The following is a 26,041-nucleotide window of genomic DNA, read 5'->3' on the forward strand; positions in this document are numbered from 1 at the left end:
TTAGATCGAGGATAAGGGATCCTCACTGCTCCGTCCCCAACCCCGGTTGTTCCTCATCTGGGTCAAAAGGTTGCCTTTTCAGGATAAGTGGCAGGAAAACCCTGGAAGCATAGACTAGATGTCTTCGGAATAAGGATGGACAACACAGAAGGAGAACAAAGTCTCAGACACCATTGACTAGGAATTCTTGAGGATCTGATGCCAAAAACGTATTTGCTCTGGGGGCACCCATGGCTAGCCATTCTGGAAATCCCCCTGGGTATTGGTAGTACCCGCTTTGTTTTGTCACTTTCCACTCGACTGAGACCTGGCCGGCAGCTTCCTGCATTGCGTAGGCTGGCTCTTCAACCACAAAGGCATCATCACCCCCAGTCATCCATCCTCGGGCATGTCTTGATGTCAGAACTGGTCCCAAACGGTAAGTTTCCGTATGTGCTGAGTCCCGTCACTTGTCTATAGCCATGGAAGATGGAGAAAATGATTCGAACATAATGATTTCATAACTCCATAGTTGGGACTAATGAGGGTTACTGGAATGGATGTCCAGCCAGTAGAACGTACTGTGTTTTTAACAGAATTAATTTAGGTGTTTGATGAGCTACCAGTGGTGCATCAAAACAAAGTTCATAGTTAGACGCTGGAATCAGATGTAAAGAGAGCTTCAGAGGAGCAGGCTGTGAACTTTTTAAGAACTGTCAAGTATTTGTCTTAGACTATCAAGTAGACATTAAAGCAGTGCTTCTCGGGCTTCCCTGGCGGCGCAGTGGTTGAGAGTCCGCCTGCCGATGCAGGGGACACAGGTTCATGCCCCAGTCCAGGAAGATCCCACGTGCCGCGGAGCGGCTGGGCCCGTGAGCCATGGCCGCTGAGCCTGCGTGTCCGGAGCCTGTGCTCCGCAACGGGAGAGACCACAACAGTGAGAGGCCCGCGTACCGCAAAAAAAAAAAAAAAAAAAAAAAAAGTGGAGGCTGTCTTCCCTCCAGGGGACATTTGGCGATGTAAGGAGACATTTGGGGATTGTCATAACTGGAAAAGGGTCCTACTGGCATCTAGTGGGTAGAGGCCAGGGATGCGGCCCAACATCCCACAGTGCACAGTTAGGCTCCATGATAAGGACCTACCCAATTAACTAAATGTCAGTAATGACCAGCTTGGGAAAACACTGCATTAGACACGAAATGATATTTTGTTTAAAAATCCTAGATTTGAATTTGGAAGAGTGGTCTTGCGTGCCGACTCCAGTATTTATTAGGCATGCCCCTAGACAGTAGTTAACCTTCTTACTTCAATCCTTCAATTATAAGATGAGAATCAGAGCCCCTACTCCACAGCTGCTTGGCTAATCTGAAACTTGGTAGTTTCTGCAAAAGGAATGAACATCTTGTGCAGAGGTTACACAGGATGCCGTAGAAACCAGAGAGATCTTGCTTTGAATTGTGGCTCTCGGTTTCTAACTAAGGTAAATAAGTTCCTGAATTTCTCATAATCCATTTTCTCATCTGAAAAAAAAAATGGGCCCAACCGCATAGAAAAGCTGTTAGCATTACACGAGGCAATTTAAATAAAGGTGCTAAGTGTCGCGCCTGGTTCATAGTGCATACCTAACATCAGAAAAAATACCTAAGTTTATTTAGACCAGGATTTCTCCAAGTTCACACTAGGGATATTTGAGGCCAGGTAATTATCTTTTGTAGGGGTGAAGGCAGGCAGGACTGTGCACGGTAGAATGTTTAGCAGCATCCCTGGTGTTTTGATGGTAGACGCCAGTACCGTCCGCTTCCTCAGTTGTGACAATCAGAATCTCTCCACATGTTGCCAAATGTCGCCTGGTGGGAAGACCGCACCCTCTATTGAGGATCATGTACCTACACCAATATTTATTGGGTGACGATATGTTCTTTACCATATTTTAAGTTATACACTTAACTCCTATATAAAAACACAAGCACTCATATATATACATGCTGTCTTATAAACATTTAATGTGTGGTCACCTCCCCTCCATCCCTGGAGTGGGAGAAAGAGTAACTGTGCCCTTTTTTTTTTTTTTTTTTTTTGTTTTGTTGTTGGTTGCCGGCAGATACCTGATTTATTCAAGACCAAAGAGCCCATGTTGAACATCCCGTTTAGTTGGGGGGTTATTCTTCCTTTTTTTTTTTTTTTTTTTTACCTATCTACCTTCATTCTGAGGCAATTACCACAACACATTTATCAGTTTAACTTCATCAAATGTGTACAATCCTCTTTTGTTAGAACACAATTCCAAAAGACGAAGAGAATGGAGAAAGCTTACCTTTTCCATTAAAACCTATTACATCTGCTATTATAAAGAAGCCTCAAGCTGTGTCTGTCTAAATGTAAACTGCATGGGAAAGCTCAAACACACTGGATATTTTAATTAGCGTTCCCCTTGTCAGGGCGGGGTGATAATGACCCCATCTTTCCCCTTTGATCTGAAAGAAGATGGTAATTAAGCTTCAGCAGGTGAGCCCCGGAGCTCCTCGATGAATTTCACAAAGTTATACGAATTATTGATTCGGTTCACAGTATGAAACATTCCAGAAAATTCACCCTCCAATGGGCTTAGCACATGGGGACATGTTTTCAACGTTGTAATTATCGTTTTGCTGACGGTCCATTTACATTGATCAGGAAGGTTTTTCCCTATAAGACAGAGTCCACTGGGTTAAAGGCAGAGGTGAGAATTTAGACATCACCGAATTTTATGGTACAATCATCAGGATTAAGAAGTGGCCAGCTGCCCGCCTGGTGTCCACACATTGGCTCGGAGGCTGGGACATGCCCCATGTCCAAGTTGGGTGGGCCAGTTAACTGCAGAAGGACGGAGAGTTTCCAGTCAATACTAGAGTCTTCAGGGTTTCTCCGTTAAGTTCATCTGAAACCTAGACCACGGTGATAGGGCAACGTGAAATGCATAAAGTTGCACAGGGAGTGTCAGAGATGTCCAGCCCAGATATAAATGGTGAGCCAACAAGTGGTGGATGGTAGGTCCGGGGCACTGAGGTTCAGGTCATGATAACGGAGAGAGCCAGCTGAGGAGCTTCTCTACGGGTACCAGGTCTCAACAACTGGGTCTTAACCCAGAAAAATTACACTCGTCTTAGGGAATGTGAGTGGGAACCTTGGGAGAGGAAGACCATGTCCAAGGAGAAAAGAGACTGGACCCAGGGAAGGTTGCCCAAAATGGGCATAGACTCAGAGGACCAGAAAAGAACCACCTCTGAGAACTAGGGCGCCAGGGGCTCAGCTTGGCTCAGGAATAAGAAGCCTGGTTTTGAGACTTGGTTCCCAAGGTCAGAGATGGAACACCATCCACAATTCAGGGAAACTCTCAGTTTACTCTCAAGATGGAGCTGGGCAGACTTCCCGAATGTTGTCTTGAGAGCCATCATGGGGCCAAAATCACAGCATGGACAGCATGAATGGACTGTGTGTTTTGATCACAATCCAGAGACTGAAAAGTCAGTCAGCTACAAACTGGCGCCTGCTTCCCTATTTAATGAAGGGTCTGCTGTTACCTTCAGAAGATGGAACCACTGCTCTCCCACCTCATTTGTACGTGTAATTTATTTTTCAAAACAGATATAGCCTGGGGTAAGGTTCTATTTTTAGTACCATCTAGACTCGAGATAAAGCATCCCTTCGCCTAGGAGTATAAAAATAGAGAAATCCATACCAGCATGGGACTTTCTTGTCAGTTAAATTATTAGTATTATTCTCGTCTCTCAAATAGGGGAGTTGGGAACTGTAAATAGGCCAGAGTCACTGAACCACAAAATGCATATTCTGGATGAAAAGAACGTTTTTTATCTTGCCAGAGGAAAGTAACATTAATTAGAATCTGGATATTTGTCAGGGATCGTCTGTAAAGAGTCTCTAGTCCGGCCTAATAATAACCGTGTAGAAAATTAGAAATGAGAACTAGTGAAAAATCCACTAGTTTGGAACAAAGGAAGATAAGTGCGTGTTGGCCCAAATACACTGCCTGGGTAGGCTAACCCTGCATTTTACCCACTGAATATTATTTCGTGACCCAACTGCTCCAGGCTTCAAACTAGCAGCTGTGGCTTCAAAGGGGAAAAATGTCCCCGAACTCTGGCTTCTCCTAGTGGCTGCTGGGAGCTGATGGGAAGAGACCAAAGGCAACGCAGAGACACAGCTTTTGCAGGAGAAGTCAAATTAGGTCAGATTTCGCATCAGCCTGCCCCCTGGCAAAGCCTGGGAGAGCGAATTCTGGAGTTTGATGCTAGTGATAGAGGGAGATTTAATCCTTATGGGGTCATCATCATTCAGGCTCACAGGGGCAGGGATTGTATTCATTGGAGGAGTTTGTCAAGGTCAAGGTAGTTTTTCCAGAAAGGCATCTTTCGTTTTTCCTTTTTTTTTAAAGTTTATTTTACTTTTTAAAACTTGAAGTATAGTTGACTTAGAGTATTGTATTAATTTCTGCTGTTCAGCAAAGTGACTCAGTTATACACATATATATATACATTCTTTTTTAATTTTCTTTTCCATTATGGTTTATCATAAGATATCTTTTTTCATCTTTATTGGCATATAATTGCTTTCTCATAGGATATTGAACATGGTTCTCCATACTAGGACCTTGTTGTTTATCCATTCCATAAATAATAACCTACATGTACTAACCTCAACCTCGCAGTCCATCCCTCCCCCAGCCGCCCCGTCCCCTTTGTCAACCACAAGTCTGTTTTCTGTGTCACAAAGGCAACTTTTTAAAATCCTTGTCTATGGGATCATGAAGGCCAGTTTTCTTCAGCATTAGAAAGCCAGGCAAGATTTATGTTGAATGCAGAGGGCAAGACAGGATATTCAAGGGTAGCTCGCCTACCTTGTGACAGTCCAGGCTGGGCCACAGTTCCCCAATCTTCCTCAGGTCACGGGATCCTTAGGGTCTTGGCAATTCTTTTCTTCGATGCCTCTAGGACAAAAGAAAGATCTAACCGTTTGGGTCCAAACAACTTAAGAAGAATGTATACACTAGCATTTTAGTGAACATTAATATATATATGTATATACATATGAAATTGAAAGCAAGTGTATTTTTGTTTCATTCTTAAGTGGCTACCAGTACTTACTAAAGGGATGTGTATGCCTGTAGGGCACTTTGCCAGCCTTGGAATGAGATTGGACTTGCGCACCCTCATTTCCTGTTACATCTTGAGTTTTCACACAGCAAGAGCCCAACATTCAGCTTTGCAAAGCTGTGCCGCTATTTTGAAAGGAAGGTGGCACACTTGAGTGTTGAAACGTGGAACAGTCACCAGCAAGTAGTTTGCTGATGTCTGACGGAAGTCACCTATTTCTGTTTGCCTCAAAAGTTTAAAGTGGGCTTCCCTGGTGGCGCAGTGGTTGAGAGTCCGCCTGCCGATGCAGGGGACGCGGGTTCGTGGCCCGGTCCGGGAGGATCCCACGTGCCGCGGAGCGGCTGGGCCCGTGAGCCATGGCCGCTGAGCCTGCGCGTCCGGAGCCTGTGCTCCGCAACGGGAGAGGCCACAACAGTGAGAGGCCCGCGTACCGCAAAAAAAAAAAAAGGAGAGAAGTCATGTGCAGAGTTGGCCGGGGGAGGACCCATTGGCCTGAGGCAGCACAGTGTAGCCAGTAAAGCAGAATTAGAGAGGGATCAGAGAGACCGGTGGATGCAAACAGAATATTATAGAGATCTTCTCAGGGAAGAGAGAGGTTTGGATTCATGAAAATTTCCAAGCATACAGAAAAAAATAGAGCATGATACTATAAAGCTCCATTATTGAGTAATAACCCCCCATTGGTTACTACTCACAACGCCACCCCTCCCAGTTTCCATGCTCCTTGACAGATGACTGTAGTTGTTTTCCACTATGGGCACAGTGTATCTCCGTATGCCATTGGCTTTGGGCTTGGTCAGTGCAACTTGTGTTGGCCAGTGGGGTGAAGGAGAGGCTTGTGATGTGCTTGTATGATGAAGGGAGTCTGGTTTAGTGACACGAAAAGAAAGAATCGCAGCTAACTGGCCCATCCAAAGATGGTGTGGAATGTATGCGATCATGCCAAGGGAAGTGCAGCCTAGACCAGCTGACCACTAGCTGACCCACAGCCCTTCGAGAGAGAATAAGCTATATTCTCTTACATTACTCAATATTGGGGAGCTTTGTTACAGAGCAAAAGCTGGCTCATGCAGTCACGCGGGCATCCGCTTGATTTCTGCAATACTAGCTTTCCGGACATATTGTGTTTGAGCTTTTAAATTTTTTTTTCTTGAAGTAAATGACGGACACCATGACATTTCATTCCAAAAATATCTCTTAACAAGGTAAGGGTGTCTTGACCAGAATCACAGTACTATTTTCATGTCTTAACTGTGAAATATCCTGAATATCCTCTGGGACACAGGGTAGATTTAAATTTTCCCAGTGCCTCCAAACAGAGTGTTTATACATGGTCTGTTCAAACCAGGATCTATTCAAAATTGTTTCATTAGGTTTACATAAGTCTCCTCAAATTCATTGTTTTGTTTTGTTTTGTTTTTTTGCCATGTTGGGTCTTCGTTGCTGCGCGCGAGCTTTCTCTGTTTCTGGTGAGCAGGCACTGGTCTTTGTTGCGGTGCGCGGGCTTCTCATTGCGCTGGCTTCTCTTGTTGCGGAGCATGGGCTCTAGGCGCGCGGGCTTCAGTAGTTGTGGCTCACGGGCTCTATAGCGCAGGCTCAGTAGTTGTGGCACAGGGGCTTAGTGGCTCCGCAGCATATGCGATCTTCCCGGACCAGGGCTCGAACCCTCGTCCCCTGCACTGGCAGGCGGATTCTTAACCACTGTGCCACCAGGGAAGCCCAAACTCACTATTTTTAAAAAATGATGTTGACTTGGCAGAAAAAAAAGATCATTCGTTTGCTGGAATGTCTTGGATTTGTCTGATTGTTTTCTTGCGGTGTGTTAACTTGCCCTCTGCCTCCCATGCTTCTTGTCCCATGGAATGTGGTTCCACAGGCTTTCTGGATTCAGTGTAAACATTTTAATCATGAGCTCTTCCTAAGTGTTGTGTGATGATTTACATTAGGTGGCCCATGGGTTTGCTTGTCCACCATAGACAAGCTAAGGTTGACACCAAATTCAGAGCCTGATCTTTCCATCATAGGGTTACATTCCCCTCACTCCCTTGGAACCAGCAGTTCTGTAGGGTGGCATTTTGGCACCTTTTGAATATTCAGTCCCCAGTAATCTCTTTTTCAATGAGCTTTATAATTTTAAAATACTTTTAAATTTACAGAAAAATTGTAAAGATAGTACAGACAGTTCCCATATACACTGTGTCCCATTTCACACATTATTAACATCTTGCGTTAGTGGCATGCATTTCTCATAATTAGTGAAGCAACATCAATACATTTCTGTAAGGAGACTCCATGCATTATTGAGATTTCCTTAGTTTTCCCCTAATGTCCTTTTTCTCTTCCAGGATCCCATCCAAATACCACATTACATTCAGTCGTCATGTCTTCTTAGGCTCCTTTGGGCTGTGACAGTTTTTCAGACTTTCCTTGTTTTTGATGACCTTGGCAGCTTTGAGGCGTGCTTGTCCTGCATTTTGTAGAGTGTGTGTCAATTTGAATTTGTCTGGTGTTTTTCTCAAGATTAGACGGGGGTTATGGGTTTTGGGGAAGGCAGACCACAAGGGTTAAGTGCCATTTTTATCACATCACGTCAAGGGGGTACACGTGACTTTATCACTGTTCATGTTGACCCTGATCACCTGTTTGACTTACTGGTTCAGGTGTCTCCACTGTAAAGTTATTTTTTAAAAACTCCTATCCGGGGCTTCCCTGGTGGCACAGTGGTTGACAGTCTGCCTGCCGATGCAGGGGACACGGGTTCGTGCCCCGGTCCGGGAGGATCCCACGTGCCGCGGAGCGGCTGGGCCCGTGAGCCATGGCCGCTGAGCCTGCACGTCCGGAGCCTGTGCTCCGCGACGGGAGAGGCCACAGCAGTGAGAGGCCCGCGTACCGCAAAAAAAAAAAAACCCACAAACAAAAAAAACTCCTATCCGTAACTGTCCTCTCTGGAAGAAAGTCACCCTTAGGGAGTTATTCTCCACCACCTTGACAATGGAGAAAACCTTTATTATTTGCAGCTCTTCTGCACGAGAGATTTGTCTGTTCTCACCTATTTATCAAATATTTCATTTGTATCTCCGTGGGCTCATGGATATTTATTTAATAATTTGGGTTACTTCCATATTACTGTGTTCATTTTGCCCATTACACTTTTACCTAATGGTTTTGCCACCCACTGATCCTTGCTTGATATACATATTTTTTTTTAATTAGGAATTTACAAAGTAGCTACTTGTTTTAACTCTGCCGTTCCTTATGCATTTACTAGCTCACACTTGTTTGCAAAGAAGAGTTTTGCTTCCTTCCCTAGGGCGACCCGGTGCCCTGAAGTAGGCCTGCTCTGGACAGGCAGAACTGATTATTAACTGTAGCCCTTTAATCACTCATTTTCAGAGTGAGGAGTCGACGTAATGGTCTACCAATAACATATCGTTAATCTCTTTCTTCAAAATTTAACTTATTGAGCAATTCTGACATGGACATCAATGCACATCGTTTCAGATACCACCCCCCACCCCAAGAGCCCTATGAAGAAACTGTGCTTGGAAAATTAAGTTCATTGCCAAGGTTTACCAAGCTCAGAAGTCGTAGCACGCCAGGCTGGAAATCTCATTCTGCTGGTTCCAGATCTTAATAGCCTATGATCTTAATATGATCTTAATAGCCGTGCTGTCCTGTACCCAAACATAGCGTCCTTCTTTATCTCACCTTTTTCTTTCTCTTCAGTGGAGCTGATAATGACAGCCTTCCGGGTCCCTGCACGGGGACCCCCCCCCAGGGCTCCGTAATATCACACTTTTTTCTTCCTGAGTCCCCCCCCACCACAGTTTTCGAAGCATTAGGCTCCAGCTAGATCTCCCCCTGCTTCCACCTTAAAATATCTGTAGAACGTTGAATGTTTTATGAAATGACGACAGTACTCCCTCCCATCTCTCTCCCAGCTTTTTATCACTTTCAAGTGAAAGAATGGCCAACCCCATCTGTCCTTCTCACGCCTCAGCAACGTTCCCGCTTTCCAGCACTCACAGAAACAACAATTCACGCAGAGTTGTGTGTGCCTCATCTTCTCTCATACCAGCGAGTTTTGCACACTCAGTGCGGCTGGGAGAGGAGCACGCCTCCAAGTTGCCGTAGCTGCAGGTGCACCACGCGTGCGTGTCAGAAAAGGCAGGTGACAGCAGGCGCTTTGCCCCCAGGTCTGTGCGGTTGTCCCACGTTTTGTTATGAAATAAAAGAATAACGTAATACTGGCTTGAAATAGCAGTTAAGTGCACTCAGTCAGTAGCTGCTTTGGGTGCGTCCAGGGAAGCGTAGTATTGCTTGTGGGGATTTTGAAATGGGAGTATATGTGAACACATTTCCTTTACACGGGAGAAAAGGGACCAACAGGAAGAAGAAAATTGCTCTTTGGCTTCCGTATAAATGCGTGTGGACCCCGCAGCATCTAGTTTTGTACAGAGTTCTTAGAAAGCAAAGGTGACCACGGGCATGTGGACCAGACCACGGGCTTGACGTGCTTTTGCTCTCTCCCTTGTCTTAGCAGCTGACACATATTCCTGAAATTGGATTTTCCTGGAGATTTACCTGTTCCCTCGTATATTTGGTGGTCTTTTGAGAACATATACATTTATTAAAGCCTGACAAAGAAAAAATTCTCTCACGCAGCTAGAAAAAAATAAAATTCTTTCTCTCCCTATTGAAAAGGAGTGCCCTGAGGAGAGAGATGTTCTCATGGTGCTTGGGCCTCTCTGGAAGACAAGGGGGAGAGGTTTCGTGGCAATGATGGGCAGTTAGGAGAAGGGCTTATTAGTTCAGCTGCAGTCCAGCTTTCTGAACCATAGCACTTGCCAATGAGTAGTGCATTTCCTCATATCTTTTCTGATTTTTTATTTTGTATTTAATCCTATTTCTTCATCTTTGAAATGATACAGAAAACTCTTTTCTGTGCATTTATGTTAGTAGGACGGTCAGGACTACATTAATGAGGTCTTAAGAATGAGGTACCAACAGACCTTTCTGGTTCCTACACTTGCTGCCCTAAGTGTGGTCCAGCAGCATCTCTGCGTCCATCACCTCAGCCTGAGGGAGATGCCGAATCTTGGGCCTGACCCAGGCCTATTGCATCACAAGCTGCAGTTGCACGAGATCTTCAGGCGATGATGTATGCATGTTAAAGGTTGATGTAAAGGGCTGATGTAGCCCGGGCTAAATATGAGATTGCATATTACAGTCCCTCAGCGACCTTTCAAAAAATACTGATTCCTGCAGGCTGAATAAGTCCTGGAGATCTGATTGACAGCATGGTAACTATAGTTACCGTCACTGTTTTCTATTTTATTTTATTTTTTGGCCACCCTGTGCAGCATGCAGAACTTCCCCGACCAGAGATTGAACCCGTGCCCCTTGTGGTGGAATCGCAGAGTTTTAACCAGTGGATCGCCAGGGAAGCCCGCCATCACTGTCTTGTATACTTAAAATTTGCTAGGAGAATATGTGAGGTGATAGATATGTTAGTTTGGTAAACATCCCACAATATGTCAAAACATTATTTTTATTTATTTATTTATTTTATTATATTGTTATTTATTTTATTTACACCTTAAATAGATACAATTTTTATTTGTCAATGATACCTCCAGAAAGCTGGGGTGGGGTGGGGGGGGATTCTGATGCCTCACCTCTGCTCGCAGCGCTTCTGAATTAATTTGCCTAGGGATGTGTCCCTGGTATCGGCTTGTGATAACACTGCCTAGAGGATTATTGCCATCTGAAGCCAAAACGGAGAGCTGGGGTGCTAGATCCTCCTGTGTGTGCCTCGTCCTTTCTGCTCCTGAAAATGTGATTTGCAGACCATCTGCATAAGAGTAACCTGGGAGCACGTTAGCAATTCAGAATCTTGGGCCTCGCCCCAGATGTGCTGCCTCAGGACTCCGGGTGATTCCTGGCATGTGAGGTGTGAGCAGCATGCCCCTTGGGCTCACTGCCCTGGTGGGGACCCACCTCCCCGTGTGCATTTGAGTTCAGCAGTTACTGCATCTCTGCCTGCTTCTATTTTGGACATCCTGAGCTCAGATGTGATACCCTGACTCAGACCTGCTGTGTGTCTGACCTTCATTCTTGCTTCTGGAGCCAGATTTCTTCCCAGTTCAAAGCTGCATGTTTCCTACATCTGGAAAGATGAGCCTTGGGTTTCCTTAGTAGGTGCTTTGGTTGGGGGGAGGGGTGATGGTCAATCAGTAACTGAGCACCAAGGATCACCAACTTGTTATAGCAGCACAGCAAGAGAGATCTGAAGCCCCAGACGATATGAGAATTCAGACAACTTTGGGGAATGTGGGATGCTTTAAGAACAAGGGTATGTAAAGCGTTCTTCAAGACCACAGGTTAGCTGGCAGCCGGCTAAGTGCCGTTGGTGGAGAAGCACATACATGAGAAACGGCACAGCAAACAGCCCTCACTTGGCTACTTCCAGTTACATGTCATGTATTATTTCTGCAATAAAAATATAGTAAAATAGGGATTTCCAATAAAAAAGGTAGCCTGATAAAATTTATCCAGTTTCCCAATTCCTCTTGGATTGGATAGGGAATGGAATAATTTTTTTTTTTTTTTTTTGGCTACACTGCAAGGCACGTGGTATCTTTAGTTCCCCGACCAGGGATCGAACCTGTGCCCCCTGCAGTGGAATCCTGGAGTCTTAACCATTGGACTGCCAGGGAAGTCCCAGGAGTGGAGTAATTTACAAGTGAACTAACATTCCCTTTTTCTTTTACCTGGTGATTGATTCAATCCTAAGTATGCCTTAGCTTTATATGGTAATGGATCATTCCATTTAATGGGAATAGCCAGAATGGGGCAAACACAACCATCTTGTTTAATATTTCCACTGCTCCTTTCCTTTCCCCCCCATTCTGCCCATCACCCACTCCAGCTCACCACTGAACTGACTTTATTTTTTCTTTTTTTTTTTGCGGTACGCGGGCCTCTCACTGTTGCGGCCTCTCCCGTTGCGGAGCACAGGCTCCGGACGCGCAGGCTCAGCGGCCATGGCTCACGGGCCCAGCCGCTCCGCGGCACGTGGGATCTTCCCGGACCGGGGCACGAACCCGCGTCCCCTGCATCGGCAGGCAGACTCTCAACCACTGAGCCACCAGGGAAGCCCCTGACTTCTTTTTTAATTGGGATTAAAAAGAGAACATGTCCTTGGCTCTTGTGAACTGTCGTCTTACTGTGGTTTTCACAGGACAATGAAGTCCACCTACATATACTATAAAGACAGTGTAGGCTGGAGTGAAGGTTAAGTTATTGCCTTTGAATTGCTGTCATACCCATTTAGAAACCCTGTAGATTGGAGACTGGCCTGGTGGTTGAAACCCAGGTACTTTCGAAACTCTGCATTTATCACCGTGGATTTTTGAACTCAGGGAAGTTGTCTGACATCTTTGCCTGCCTTTTCCATCCTACTACCAATACCTGGGCCTCCCAGTCTGTGAGAAGGCTGTTCCTACAGGTACATCTGTGGATCTTCTTAGACAGATACTCTCTTCCACAGTGTCCCACTATTAGAGTGTCATAGAAAATAATCCATATAGCAAATGTACACTTAAAAATATGAGCCACCAGTCTATGGCAGCTAAGCTAATAAAACTGTTGTTCATTTAATATCATTTAATATCCATAAAATGTGAATGGATGTCTTTTCCAGAAATGGGGGAGACAATCTAGTTCCCAAGTTAAATATCCACTAACAGGACTGTGGTCACCCCTGCTGCAAAATCACAACTAGTTTGATGCAGTGCCTAAAATAAAATTTGTGTATGGCATATTACACATAATGGGGACACAAGGTGTTAAAATCACTTCCCAGCATGTTTTCTTTAGAAAGTTTCTGAAATGTAAAATCCATAATAACTCTCACTGGAAGTTATGTCATGCTCCTCAGTATATGTAATACCACTGTGAGAGGCTGGATGGAGATGGACCAGAAATGAGAAGAAAGAGGGTGTAAAGTAATTTTCTTAGGCAACTGTCTTCAGAGAATACCCTGGTGGCAAAGGAGAGATAATGGAATATTTCCTGTTAGAGAAGCCAATACTTTTCCAGTTAGGTGCCAAGTATCCTTTCAGCGCTCGTTTTCAGTGAAAGCTTGTTAACTGTAATTTACTAATCTAGATTCTCGGTGGTGTTCATTACAAACCTGGGGGGGCGCATTACCTAGGTTTCAGCAGAGCTTCAGGAGACCTGAATTCACATTTATAATAATCGGAAGTCTTTCAGTGTATTCTCCAGGGGAGTTTTTAGAACAGTATGAAACATCAGTTTGAATAATAAGACAAAATGACATTCATAAAAAAATGGATGAATCAAGGACAGTGTGGTTGAACAAGAACGTTTCATGTTTGTTTCTTTTTTGTGGAAGTTCTCAATACTATAAAATACAAAAAGGAGTTCTCTCATTTGTAGTATGTACTTGTGGAGTTGTTTAATCTCCACTCAGTTCATTCCCTAAGTCCATCCTGATTTTACATAACATGTATCCACATATGGCATAACGTGGTAGGGTGGTAATACAGACCGTGAAGGAAGCTTTAGCACTGTGAACCGATATTTCAGCCTCCAACACGTTTGTTAAAAATCTGAATTAGTTGGTTTATTAAGTATATGCACCAGAGAATTTATTCCATGAACATAAAATCTTTATATCATCTGCTGTTTCCTGAGTGGATTGTCACAAAAGTGACACAAAAGTGTCACAGAAGTGACACAAAATTGTCACAAAATTGACAGAAAAGTGAGGAAGCCAAATTCACAGCAGTGATATCAGTATTTGTCTATTGATGATTGGCTTATTTCACATACCATAATGTCCTCAGGTTTCATCCAAGGTAGTACATGTCAGAATTTCCTTCCTTTTTTTTAAAAAAAGAAGGTATTGAAGCATAGTTGACTTACAAGGTTGTGTTTAATTTCTGCTGTATGGCGTAGTGACTCGGTTGTATTATTTTTCATATTCTTTTCCATTGTGGTTTAGAATTTCCTTTTTAAGGCTGTGTAATAGTCTCTGAGGCTGTCCCTTAATTTGTAAGAGAAGAGAAACATGCCAGGATCATTTCTTTACAGCAGAGGGCCTTTATCAAGGCTCCACCTAGGGAAAGAAAGAAAAAAAGATACCACCTGATGTAAGGTTTTCCTTAATCAGCTCTGCCTTCTCGTTAACACACCTCCGATCCACGCCGTGTCATTCCTTTGCAGGTCACGTCTTTCTGTTCTCCCAGTTTTCACCTACATCAACTTCTGTAACCTAACACTTTCTTCCAACTTACTTGACCATTTTCCTGATCACTTTTGGTGTTCCATGAACCATGGGTAATGAAATCCCTCGTTCCTCTTATGCACTCCTGGTTGCCACGTACATAGTGGCAGAAATCCCGGACATGTGTACACACAGCTTTGTTAATCGCTTTAGTTCCACCATGAAAACCATACCTGGGAGAGAGCATTGCAGCATGATTTTCCCCCTGGCTGTCTTTATGTGAGTCCACCAGTACTGTTGCACACAGATCCTCCAGCAGCATTGCAGATTTGGAGGGCGACAAGCTGGTGGAGAGGTATAAAAATAATCCGTATTAGTATGAACTAACAGATAGTTAATTCCAACCACACTGCATCCAATCTATTGATGTTTTGGTGCCCACTTTTTAATCCTTCTCTGTGGTATCTAAACAAATGGATTCTGATAAACAATTTGTACATTCCTCTAACCTTGTGGTATATTTTACACATGTGTACAGGGTTATCCGTCACAGATGAAACAGACAATCCAATAAGGGCATAGAACAGTGGCAGAAATCATTTTAGATCTGTTCTGCGCACTCATTATTTTAATATTGTCCAGGGCATGAAGAGGCCAGAGAGCTGGAACAACTGGCCAAGCCACCCAAGATCCTGTGGGTCCCAGTATTAAATCCTACGCTTATGCTCCAATGACTATTTCCATGGGGCTGTTGCCAGGCACGTGTGTGCGGTCGTATATCAAATCCGTTGGGAATGTGACTTACTGGTATGTGCCACCGTGTTACCTTATTTAAAGAAGTACAATCCAAATGCAAAAACAGCCTAAAAGGAATTCCATTCTTTGTTTGTATCTCTCCAAGAATACTAAAAAGAATCCAATTAATGGTCCTTAGGAACACTTTTATTTCCGTAACTCTGCCCCATTGCATATTCTAGACCCTGTCTTTCACCTACCTTCTCCCCCAACCATCCCTTCTCTCTCTCATCCCAATCAAATTCTGCCATCTTTTCTCAGCTCACAAATGTGGAATAAGAGATGGACACATTTTTATTGGAATAACACTGGGTCATTTTTGGCTTAGTTTTTTGTTTGTTTGTTTGTTTTTAAATTTATTTATTTATTTATTTTTGGCCGTGTTGGGTCTTCGTTTCCGTGCGAGGGCTCTCTCTAGTTGCGGCGAGCGGGGGCCATTCTTCATCGCGGTGCACGGGCCTCTCACTGTCGCGGCCTCTCTTGTTGCGGAGCACAGGCTCCAGACGCACAGGCTCAGTAGTTGTGGCTCACGGGCTTAGTTGCTCTGCGGCATGTGGGATCTTCCCGCACCAGGGCTCGAACCCGTGTCTCCTGCATTGGCAGGCGGACTCTCAACCACTGCGCCACCAGGGAAGCCCTTTGGCTTAGTTTTACTTGTGTTAGTTTCCCGTACCTCGGGATAGAGCTGAAAATCTGTGTCGTGGGAAACTGTCGGAGGCAAGATGAAGAGAGATGGGCTAAATTAAGCAAACGAATAGCTTTCTAAACAGTCGGCCTAGCGGGTGTCCACAAATGGACCAACACACTATTAGGGGAAGTCTTGGATTTCAGGGTCTTTAGTCCCGATATTATTAGCAATTTGTCAAATGCAAGGGCACAGGACATGATCAAGAGTTTACACATGATCTGAGACTTAGAGGGACCACAGGTGTGTTAGTGAATTGAGTCAAGATTTAAATAGCTTCCTACTGGCTGGAATCGCTATCGGGTCATAAGGTCCACTAGAAAAATGGTGAAAGTCATGTTTAAAACAAGTCAAGATGGCCTGAAACCAAGCAAGGAAACTTTGCAGTCCAATGAGAAATGCTTCTGACCACAGGGACCGACAGCAATGCTGGACAGAGGTGGTCCCAGGAAGCAAGTCTGGAAGGGATAAAGCTTGAAGAAACAGAAGCAGTGCCAAGTCAAGTTCACCTCAGGAAAGAAGGGTATGCCTTTCTATAGAGGCAAAGCCAAGGCTCCTGTGGGCTAGGTGCTTGCAAATATCACCGACCAAAGTACATTTTAGCTCAATATCAGTTGGAGTTAGGATCAGAAACAGGAACTCTGCTATGCTCTGCAAACAGTGTTTATTTCTAGCTCTCTATGGAGAATGTCATGTTTACCCTTAGTTGTCTGATAAAAGCTCTCTTGGAACATTCCCAGTCTCATCTGCCACCAACTTGTTGGGATCCAAAAGATATCAAGAGACAGGAACAATGAATCTATTCTTCCAAGATGAATGTTGGTGGTGAGAAGGCCACAGGCTTCCCTCAGGTGGCCCAAAGAGAAATTTAAAAGAAAATAGATTACGGATCTGTAGCACAGGATAAGGAACAAAAAGATCAAGTATCTTATTATTTAATAAGTTGAAGACATAAGGTGACTACAAGAACAGGATCTCGGGCTTCATCCTAGAGAACAGTGTCCAGAATGAGACAGGTGACGACCAGGTTGCACTCTGTGCAGGTTGCAACACACCTGTAGGGCTGGAGTCCATCACGAGGACCTAGACACAGTCGAACACATTGGAGAAACATTGGTTCCATTTCCATGGTATGGTGGAGTGAGCTACCTATGGTAATATTGAGGAGTCTGAGAAGCTTGACCTTGGAGAAGAAACAGCCTTCGGGTGATGTGATGCTACATCTGAAGACCCACCATATGGAAGAGATCTGTACAGCATGATGAGGTGGACAAGACCTCCTCTAGGCTTCCAGGTAACAGAGCAGCTTCTTAGAGGGAAGAGAGATGGGTCAGGGGTCCCCAAGGCCATGCTAGGTTCACAGATGCCCTAGAAGAACTCACAGGACTTGGGACTCGTTATACTCATGGTTACGGTTTGTCACAGTGAGAAGACACAAAGCAAAATCAGTAGAGCGCAAAGGTGCATGGGGCCAAGTTCAGGGGAAACCAGGCACGAGTCTCCACCTCATGCCAGGGGAGCAGGCCAGGACACACTTAATTCCTCCAGCCGTGATTTGTAATGACATGAGCAGTGCTGTCTACCAGGAAAGCTCACTTGAGTCTTGAAACCCGGTGTTTTTATCAAGAGTCACTCACATAGGCTCGTGTTGCCTGTGTGTCTGAACATGGTTTCTAAAGCTCCAGACCCCCAGAAGGAGAGCGGGTGTTCACTGTAAATCACATGACTTACTTCCAAGGTTGCCTGGAGAGTGTATGGTTCAAGATCCCAAGGGTAAGAAGCGCTCTTATCGGTGAAACATTCCAAGAGCTTAATTCATGGGAGCCAAACAAAGATCAGTTACCAAAATGGGCATTTCTCGGGCATGTGCAGCCCAGGCCTGCTGGGTTAACTCTTTCCTGTGCAAAGGGTCAGGCTGGTGAGTCCATCACAGGCTCTCGTGTATAAACACTGTCCCCCCTTGACTGCAGCCTACTTTCGCCTGGCTCATTGTGGGAGAATCAGGGGAATTGGAGCAAGATTCATTTGCAGTTAAAATCCTTCTCTATCCCTTATAAACTCTCTTAATTTAAGCAAATTTGGGCAAATTGCTCAACGTAAGATACCTTGGTGAACCACAGAAGGAATGACTAGCATCGTTTGCAAAATGTACCCAGCAAACCAATGGGGTAAAGCAGATGCTATGTGAACACTGTACTAGTTTCCTTCTGCCCTGGATCTGAGAAAGCGGGACTCCTGGTGAGTCATAATGGTTAGGCCCTGTTCCTCTATTTCTCCAGCGCTTTTCAAACTTCATAGTGCATAGAAATCAACCGGGGGTGTTGACAACATGCAGGTTAGGACTCAGTGGTTTTGGAGATGGGCCTGAAATTCTGAATTTCTAACGAGCTTAATGATGGGGTGATGTTGGTGCTTCTGGACCATGGACCATGGGTTGAGTCAGGAGATGCTACAACACCCTCCTCTTTCTGGCTGTGGCAGAACTATGTCACGGAGAGAAACGGATCATATATTCATCGTAGGCTCTTCGTTTTTCCACCCTCAAACATCATCTTCCTTCTCAGCCACCTCACGTCAATCTGGTAGAACCCACGATGGTGTGGAAAAGTAGTTGTCAAGTATTACTCTTCAAGGAATTACCTGGTTTTCCAGTTAAAAGTGTTGATTACGGATCCCCACTCCACTGTGGGTCAGGTGTGACAAGAAGCTCAGGAAATGGATTTTTTGCTGTGTCATTTTTTTAAAGGGGGAGAACCCTGGGTCGTCAGATTTAGGTACCAGAGACTCCAGGATTTCTATATGGAAGGAGCTTAGGTGCATCCAGAGGGTAGAATTTCAGGACACGGAGGCTGTTTAGAAGCTGTGTTTGTATAGCAGGCACCCGGTTTTGGGTGGCTGAGATTGTGTATTTGTTGAAATGACACTGTGGGACTTGATGGAGGTTTGGGGGTCTCTAGAACCCTTCGAAGCCACTCCTCAGTGCAGCCTCTGGGGGAAACAATAGGGAACCACACTGTAGAAGGAGCAATGGGGACTTCCCTGGCTATCCAGTGGGTAAGACTCCGTGCTTCCACTGCAGCGGGCATGGGTTCGATGCCTGGTGGAGGAACTAAGATCCCACATGCCGTGCGGCATGGCCAAAAAAAGAAAACAAATCATGGGCAAAGCAAAATTTAAAACATACAAAGAAGGAGCAAGGGCCCCTGGTCAACTGCGTTACTTTTGAAAGCCTGGGTTGGGTTGTCTCGTCAGTTGTCAGGGGAAGGCCAGTGCTTGCCCTAAGTAGGATTTGATCATCACCGAGCTCAAGGGAGACACCCAGGGAATTCTGTCCGTCCTCTTGATTAGCTATCATATACCTGAATTGAGTAGGGGGTTTCTCCATGCTCAGCTTCTCTTTATCTTCTTCAAAAATGACCCAGAGAGGGTTGAAGCATGAACTTGGGGAGAGAATGAAAGCCCAGCCTACTGCTCACATGGGACCCCCTCCTAGAAGCTCAGCCAGGGCAGCCATCACAATGATGACAAGGATACCGTCTGGAGCCACGCAAACCCCGGTGGAAGACGCCAGTCTAGATTTCTAGTTACAGGGCCCCCCCACTTGTCACACCCTCACAGGAGCACGTGGGCACTGCCTCCTGAAATGGAAGGGACCTTGAGTCCCAATCCCAGCCCTTCCTTTGCTTGTATGGTCGAGGAGACTGAGCTAGGAGAGATTTGACGGTGGCTTCGGTGACCGTGTTAGGACTGCAAACCCTGCCCCGTAGCTCCCAGATGATCGTTTTGGGCCCTGCCCCATTTGGTTCCCTCCAGATAGGAGCAGATTAGCGTCTTCCAAAACAGTTCGCCCTGTGGGAAACTGACTTGGGGGTCAATAACACATATTCGTCTTGACGTAAGGAATAGTCAGGCTGCTGAAAGGGTCAATGCTAGTTTTCTTCCCTTGACATGTTTAGTAATAATTTAGGCTATGGGGAAAATAGGATGCTTTCTGGAATGGATGTTAGTTGTAAAGTATTGCACGTCGGCAAGAACAGTGCAACGAAGCCAGGAGACCAGAATGTTAGATGGTGACATTAAAATCATGCTACACACACCTTAGGTGGGTAAGTAATGCAAGCTGTGACTATGATGACATACCTGTAGGCTGCTTTTGCTTTTTATTGTGGTTTTTGTTTATGGTTGATTTATGGTGGTGATTTTTTTTAATGTTATTGACGTATAGTTGATTTACAATGTTGTGTTAATTTCTGCTGTACAGCAAAGTGATTGACTTTTATATATATATATTCTTTTTCATATTCTTTTACATTATGCCTTGTCACAGGGTATTGAATATAGTTCCCTGTGCTATACAGTAGGACCTTGCTGTGTATCCATTCTATATATAATAGTTTGCCTCTGTGAACTCCAAACTCTCAACCCTTCCCTCCCTCCCCCCACTCCCCCTTGGCAACCACAAGTCTGTTCTCTGTGTCTGTGAGTCTGTTTCTGTTTTATAAATATGTTCATTTGTGTCATATTTTAGATTCCACATGTAAGTGATATCGTATGGTATTTGTCTTTCTCTTTCTGAATCACTTTGCTTACTGTGATAATCTACAGGTCCATCCATGTTGCTGCAAATGGCATTATTTTGTTCTTTTTTATGGCTGAGTAGTATTCCATTGTATATATGTACCACATCTTCTTTATTCATCTGTCCATGTAGATGTAGGTTGTTTCCATGTCTTGGCTCTTGTAAATAGAGCTGCTATGAACATTGGGGTGCACGTATCTTTCTGAATTATAGTTTTTTCTGGATATATGCCCAGGGGTGGGATTGCTGAATCATATGGCAACTCTATTTTTAGTTTTTCAAGGACCCTCCATACTGTTTTGCATAGTGACTACATATGGTGGTGATGTTTTAATTGTCTTGAAAAAAGGATACCAAAGCTCCTCTATCCAAGTGAATATTTCCTTTCAAAGTAGTCAACTTGTGAGGCCAAATACTTATTCCAGTGATGTTAACGCTACTTAAAATGTTCTCTTAAATGCCTCTTTCACAGCCAAAGGCATTATCTTTAAATATTAACAGTAGAGTTTTCCGTGGACCCTAGGTTGATGTTTGGGATCACACACACACACACACACACACACACACAGAGGCAGAGGATGTCCATGTTCGATGATCTGTCCATTACACATGGCACTGTCCTCTATATCTGATACAAAGAAGAGGGAAAGGAGAGGCTTTAGACCCAAAGTCAAGTCAGAGAGGCAGATGGAGGCTCCCTGGGTTTTCTTTGACTCAGTGAAGCCATTGAGCCCCAACCCTGGTTTTTCGTGATCTGCCCAATGTAAGAAGCCATGAGGGTGGGGCAGGGAGGCACACCAGCAGCTGGACATTGACAGGAAGCCCAGAGGAGAGCATTCTGAAGCATCTGCTCTTTTCTGTATTTGAGAAACCCAACCCTTTGGTGCTGCAGAGCTTGTTCTTTCCCAAGGACTGAGATGCAGCATCGTTGCCCAGGGAGCCACCGTCATCAGCCCCATTCAGAGCCTCTGGATCAAGGCCGGGGTTAAAGAGAGCCTACTGTGAAGGTCTTCATGCAGGATAGGAAGACAGGAAGAACTTGAGGCAGCGTGGAGAGCCATCACTATGCTGTTGTTCTTTGCGTTCACCAGGGACTTATTCCCAAGGGCGTCACTCATTAAGGAAGACGGCTGACAATGTGGAAATCCAAAGAACGTATTGAGTCAGTGGAATGACGTATAGATTCCTGAACTGGGAACAAATGTGATATATATATATATACACACACACAGAAAATATATAACTCATTAATTTTATTTATTATTTATTTGTTTGTTTGTTTGGTACGCGGGCCTCTCACTGCTGTGGCCTCTCCCGTTGTGGAGCACATGCTCCGGACGCGCAGGCTCAGCGGCCACGGCTCACGGGCCCAGCCGCTCCGCGGCATGTGGGATCCTCCCGGACCGAGGCACGAACCAGTGTCCCCTGCATCGGCAAGTGGATTCTTAACCACTGCGCCACCAGGGAAGTCCCAAGAACTTTCTTTTTTTTTTTTTTTTTTTTTTTTTTTGCGGTACGCGGGCCTCTCACTGCTGTGGCCTCTCCCGTGTGGAGCACAGGCTCCGGACGCGCAGGCTCAGCGGCCATGGCTCACGGGCCTAGCCGCCCGGCAGCATGTGGGATCCTCCCGGACCGGGGCACGAACCCGTGTCCCCTGCATCGGCAGGCGGATTCTCAACCACTGCGCCACCAGGGAAGCCCCACTATACAATTTTTTAAATAAAACCTTGACAGGTTTTGGCACCCTGCAGTTAAATTTACTTATTTCATTGCTCATTTACTTTAACTTACTCAGTTAAGGTATCTCAGTAAGTAATGCATGCACATGGTACAAAATTCAACGGTATGAAAGGGCAAAAAGTGTAAAGGAAAAACAGACTCCTTGCTGTACTGTTTCCCTCTGCCACCCAGTTCCACCCCCAAAATAAACCGCGTAGCTGAATTTGTGCAAAATTTCCATTTACCTAATTTTATCCTATTCAAATCAAATACTCCCAGCTAAGTGAGGAGAAACCCATAGAGACAGGGTCGGGGGTGGTATTTATTTGAAGTCAGAAACTGACTGTAGGACTTTGTGCTGCTTGGAAGATTAGAAGCCTAGGTGGTGTGGGGATGTGGAGATGAATATAGATAAAAATCCAGGGAGCCTCACTACATCGTCCTCAGCTGCAAAGTGCCCTGCAAGGCGACAGTGTGGAGGATGATAAATTATCAGTCTGGTCTCCCAAACCATTTGCAAAAGCAGTTTTTTTAAAGGACATATAAAGTATTAATAAGGTCCACACGTTTAATTAGCCGGTGCATAATACTCATGCATCATGTCACCTCTAGTACTACATTGACACTTGTCTGGGATGCTGCAAAGGGACTGTTTTGACACAAGATTCAGGAAATAGACTTGAGCTTGTTAGAAGGAAGGAAAAATTACTGGAACGTATATAGGATTTGTGATTCATTTCAGAAGCATACTCGGGGCAGAAGCTAGGCTGCAGCAGGTTAGGAAGTCATAGACAAGAGAGAGAACATCATAGACAAGTCTGTTAGTAAAGCTGGCTGTGAAGCAGAAAGAAAGAGCTGGATCCCATCCTGTGATCACAAGAGTGAATGTTTTTTTATAGGAAAGACTTCCCATCAGCCTTCCCTATTGTTACGAGCCAGCTTGCTGTTGGAATAGAGCACGTTTTCTGGAGAATCAGAGATACCCCACCCCATCTTCAGTAGACAGCCCGCCTCCTGCAAATGTAGAGACACCTCAGGCCCCATGATCTGGGTTAGGGATGACTAACAGACTTGACTGTGTACACCTTGTCCTGTCTAATTTACACAATGCCATCTCATCACCACGGCAATCCAGGCAGGTGCTGAGTAGCTGTTTGGCAGGTCCAACAAGATGAGGAAACTGAGGTCTAGAGAGAATAGCTGATTTTCTCCAGGTGGCAAGGCTAATATCAGACCCCAAGCAGTGTGATTACAGAAGCCACCAAGCTATACCACCACCCCTAGCTGAGATTCACACACAAGAACGTTGGGACCTAAGTAAAAGCATGCAGAGGTGTTTGATCATACAAACCGATCTTGTTTTTTGCTTTAAAGGTGTTTTTTTGTTTGTTTGTTTTTTCCTTTGGCCGCGTTGGGTCTTAGTTGCAGCATGTGGGATCTTCATTGAGGCATGCGGGATCTTTTTTGTTGCGGCTCTCAGGCTTCTCTCTAGTTGCTGTACTCGGCTTCAGTAGTTGCAACGTGTGGGCTTAGTTGCCCCATGGCATGTGGGATCTTAGTTCCTCAACCACGAACTGAACCTGCATCCCCTGTATTGCAAGGCGGATTCTTTACCACTGGACCACTGGGGAAGTCCCTCAATCTTGTTTTAAAAATTTTTTTAATTGAACTATAGTTGATTTACATTGTATGTTAGTTTCAGGTGTACAGCAGAGTTATTCATATATATAAATACATAATAATCTTTAACAGATTCTTTTCCATTATAGGTTATTACAGGATACTGAATACAGTTCCCTGTGCTACACAGTAGGTCTTTGTTGTTTTTCTGTTTTATATATAGTAGTGTATATCTGATAATTCCAAATTCCTAATTTATTCCTGCCCCCCCATTTCCCCTGTGGTAACTGTAAGTTCTCTCTGTCTGTGAGTCTGTTTCTGTTTTGTAAATAAGTCCATTTGTATCACTTTTTAGAATCCACATATAAGTGATACCATGTGATATTTGTCTTTCTCTTTCTGACTTACTTCACTGAGTATGATCATCTCTAGGTCCATCCATGTTCCTGCAAATGGCATTATTTCATTCTTTTTTTATGGCTGAATAGTATTCCATTGTGTGTAATTGCTACATCTTTCTTTTTGACATCTTTATTGGAGTAGAATTGCTTTACAATGGTGTATTAGTTTCTGCTATATCACAAAGTGAATCAGCTATACATATACATGTATCCCCATATCTCTTCCCTCTTGTGTCTCCCTCCCACCCTCCCTATCCCACCCCTCTAGGTGGACACAAAGCACCCAGCTGATCTCCCTGTGCTATGCGGCTTCTTCCCACTAGCTATCTATTTGACATTTGGTAGTGTATGTATGTCCATGCCACTCTCTCATTTCGTCCCAGCTTACCTTTCCCCCTCCCCGTGTCCTCAAGTCCATTCTCTACGTCTACGTTTTTATTCCTCTCCTGCCCCTAGGTTCTTCAGAACCTTTTTTTGTCCCCTTAGGTCCATATATATGTGTTAGCATATGGTATTTGTTTTTCTCTTTCTGACTTACTTCACTCTGTATGAGAGTCTCTAGGTCCACCCACCTCGCTACAAATAACTCAATTTCATTTTTTTATGGCTGAGTACTATTTCATTGTAAATCCGTGCCACATCTTTATCCATTCATCTGCCGATGGACACTTAGGTTGCTGCCATGTCCTGGCTATTGTAAATAGAGCTGTAGTGAACATTGTGGTACATGACTCTTTTTGAATTATGGTTTTCTCAGGGTATATGCCCAGTAGTGGGATTGCTGGGTCGTATGGTAGTTCTATTTTTAGTTTTTTAAGGAACCTCCATACTGTTCTCCATAGTGGCTGTATCAATTTACATTGCCACCAACAGTGCAAGAGTGCCTTTTCTCCACACCCTCTCCAGCATTTACTATTTATAGATTTTTTGATGATGGCCATTCTGACTGGTGTGAGGTGATACCTCATTGTAGTTTTAATTTCCGTTTCTCTAATGATTAGTGATGGTGAGCATCCTTTCATGTGGCAATCGGTATATCTTCTTTGGAGAAATGTCTATTTAGGTCTTCTGCCCATTTTTGGATTGGGTTGTTTGCTTTTTTGATGTTGAGCTGCATGAGCTGCCTGTATATTTTGGAGATTAATCCTTTGTCAGTTGCTTCATTTGCAAATATTTTCTGCCATTCTGAGGGTTGTCTTTTTGTCTTGTTTATGGTTTCCTTTGCTGTGCAAAAGTTTTTAAGTTTCATTCGGTCCCATTTGTTTATTTTTGTTTTTATTTCCATTTCTCTAGAAGGTGGGTCACAAAGGATCTTGCTGTCATTTATGTGATAGAGTGTTCTGCCTATGTTTTCCTCTAAGAGTTTGATAGTGTCTGGCCTTACGTTTAGGTCTTTAATCCATTTTGAGTTTATTTTTGTGTATGGTGCAATGAAGTGTTCTTATTTCATTCTTTTACATGTAGCTGTCCAGTTTTCCCAGCACCACTTATTGAAGAGGCTGTCTTTTCTTCATGGAATACTTTTGCCTCCTTTATCAAAGATAAGGTGACCATAGGTGTGTGGGTTTATCTCTGAGCTTTCTATCCTGTTCCATTGATCTATATTTCTGTTTTTGTGCCAGTACCATAGTGTCTTGATTACAGTAGGTTTGTAGTATAGTCTGAAGTCTGGGAGCCTGATTCCTCCAGCTCCATTTTTCTTTCTCCAGATTGCTTTGACTATTCGGGATTTTCTTGTGTTTCCATAAAAATTGTGAATTTTTTTGTTCTAGTTCTTTGAAAAATGCCATTGGTAGTTTGATAGGGATTGCATTGAATCTGTCGATTGCTTTGGGTAGTATAGTCATTTTCACAATGTTT

This window comes from Lipotes vexillifer, unplaced genomic scaffold (assembly GCF_000442215.2).
Source record: "Lipotes vexillifer unplaced genomic scaffold, Lipotes_vexillifer_v1.1 scaffold14, whole genome shotgun sequence".
NCBI classification, from domain to species: Eukaryota; Metazoa; Chordata; class Mammalia; order Artiodactyla; family Lipotidae; genus Lipotes; species Lipotes vexillifer.